The sequence below is a fragment of the Stegostoma tigrinum genome, chromosome 11, assembly GCF_030684315.1.
Source record: "Stegostoma tigrinum isolate sSteTig4 chromosome 11, sSteTig4.hap1, whole genome shotgun sequence".
Taxonomy (NCBI): domain Eukaryota; kingdom Metazoa; phylum Chordata; class Chondrichthyes; order Orectolobiformes; family Stegostomatidae; genus Stegostoma; species Stegostoma tigrinum.
In genome coordinates, this window is record NC_081364.1 from 81119343 (window position 1) to 81122053 (window position 2711).

The 2711-nt window shown below is 44.5% G+C and overlaps 1 non-coding gene across 1 annotated transcript; it reads right to left on the minus strand.

The window, feature by feature from the left end:
* Positions 1-633: 633 nt before the first annotated feature.
* trnal-caa (transfer RNA leucine (anticodon CAA)) lies at positions 634-748 on the minus strand. The gene is made up of 2 exons: positions 711-748; positions 634-679 (listed from the first exon to the last, which is right to left on the minus strand). It is a non-coding gene; the product is annotated as a tRNA-Leu (tRNA).
* Between the last annotated feature and the right edge of the window lie 1963 nt (positions 749-2711).

The following is a 2711-nucleotide window of genomic DNA, read 5'->3' on the forward strand; positions in this document are numbered from 1 at the left end:
CCAACACTGCCTCTTTAGTGATAATGATAATCTCTATCACAATCAGTGAGAGTTTCACATCAGAGGTGAATTAAATGGGTAGAAACATTGAAATACATCACTTTCATTAGCTCAGAAACAGTACTACAAAAATGATCTTTATCGAAACATACAGGTGTTATTGGCGATGTAACGGATTGGATGAAGAAAGGTTCGTTCCCTCCTGGGACCATTTGGGAAGGGAGTGTTTAATATCAGAATGGAGGTCGCACATTTAAGGCAAAGTCAAGGTGAAGTTTATTCTCTCAGATGGTTGTGAATTAGTGGGTTCTTTTACAGAAGAGGATTGTCAGAGCTGGGCCACAAAGTGCATTTAAGGCTGAGTTCGATTGATTTTCAGCAGCAAGGGTATCAGAGGTTACTGAGAAATCCAAGAAAGTGCAGTTCAGGATTATCAGGTCAGGATTATCTGCTCATTTAATAGCAGAGCAGACTTGATGGGCTGAGTTGTCTCCTTCTCCTCCAAAACTGCATCATGTTAATATAAAGCTGCAAAACTGACCAGAGCAAATTTTGCTTAAAAACAGGTAGATCCCATCGGGATACCGAACCTCAGTGATATTTGCAAAGGACAACAAACAAAGAAGCAGTCATTGTCAGAAGTGGGATTAGAACCCACGCCTCCAGGTGGAGACCAGAACAGCCAGCTTTGCAGGGGAAAGAGTCTATTCCTTGAGTCTGGCGCCTTAGACCACTTGGCCATCCTGACACACCTTGGCTGCTCCAGAGTGATCTGTATACCAGGGTAAACAGGAAAAGCCAGTCTTCAGCACCCACACTGAGTCTGGCTCCATTAGGCCCACAGTCACCTCTCACAAACCACCGTTGCCCTTCACTTTTCCCAACCTCCACCTTGTTCTTGTCTTAAACAATTGCATGTCAGGCAATTGTAGCTGACATTGCTGATGTAGAACTGGGATGTAGATTGAAGTGACACCGCCTGGTCTATGGCGTAATTCTACTTCTAAAGGTCAGTCAATATTTCACAGTTATGATTGCAAATTTTAACCATGAACACGCCACGGCAGTGAAGGCACTGAACCCTAATCAGCAGACTGCGAGGGAAGACTTATATCTTTCTCACCCTGGTCACTGCCTGATTCAGCATTGTGTCTCTCATCCTTCTGCACATGATCCCCTTGGCTCCATCACGGTGTTGTCACATTGTCTTGGTTTATACTGCACAGACTACCCTGCCATCTATTACATTGCAGTTTCTAATGAATGAAACCCTACCTTACAGGGCACAGTCTTCACTCTATAGCGCAGTGTTGAAAGCAATGGTCTTGTAAAGCACCGGTCATGAGTTTACTTCTAACTGGAGGAGAGGAGAATGTTTGTACAACTGCGGCATCCAATATCAAAAGGAGCACTTTCACATCGTCTGAAATTATGCCAATGTCATTTCCCCCACAGGCCAGCAGTGAGGTGAGGTGAGGTATTATAAACTGTAGGTTGACAAGGAAACAATGGGGGAGCAACACGGAGAGGGGAGCGGCCGAATGCTTTATTTCTTTGCTGTAGTCAGATTCTGGTTTTGAAGTGTGAAATGGGACAATATAACCCAAATGGGTGAAATCCTACTTTCTGGGGCTTGGTTTCTGCTGAGGCCTTTGTCACCTTTTGGGAAATATGTCATGTGTTACCTTCTGAAGGTGAAAATGTGGTCCACTTCCCCAAGGGAACGTGAACATCTCAAACGGCCGGTCCATCGTCTCGTAACACACAAAGCTATGGGCAAAGGCTGGAAACTGGGATGTTGAGCCTCTTTCTGTGCCATAAAAACGTGATGATTCAGTCATTTTGCAGGATAAACAACTGTTGTAGAAAGAAAAAAAAAAGCCAGGAGTTTTGCAATTACGATGCACACAGGTCTCTCGCTATCCATGGTGGTCTAGTGGTTAGGATCGGCACTTTCACTGCCACAGCCCGGGTTCGATTCCCGGTCAGGGAATCCAGTTTTATTTTCCCTGATGGTGACAATGCAAAGGCAGTGCAGCTCTGTCTGCAATCCTTTCAATGACAGTTCCTGACCCCGAGAACATCAGGGTCCATATTCCAGCCGCTTAAAGAGGGGAAAGGTGCCTTAGCTGTCACTGCTCAGTCAGGCTACTCACCTTTGTGTTGTGTTGTTAGCAGGGACATCAGCAGTGAGGGTAACATTCACAAGGTACACAACCAGCAAAGATAATCACAGTCGCCACTTCAATTCAATTATCTCCCCTTTGTGACGCAGTGAGTTTCACTGCCATTTGTCGTCAGGAAGCTACAATTCACCTGATCGAGTCTGTTCAGCCATTCAATGAGATCGCTGCTGATCTGATAAATGTCAACTCCGCTTTCCTGCTTTTCCTCCATAACCTGAGGTAAACTCGAGCCGAATCACAACATCATATATTCCCGATATTTTTCACAAGTTTAGATGACTTCAGTGACCTGTGCATGTTTGCATGAAATTGAATAATATGAAATGAGCCAAAAAAAGCCCTTCCCACAGTTCAACCCAGTGCAGAGTCAGCCGTATGACAAGAGTAAGAGAGCAAAAACGTTAACTCTATTTCTCCCAGCACAGATTTCTCTCTCGACGAGTTGAATATTTGCAGCATTTTTCATTCTAATTGTGACATTTTCATGGACAGATCCTCACTCAATCCACAAATAACTGAGCTTCC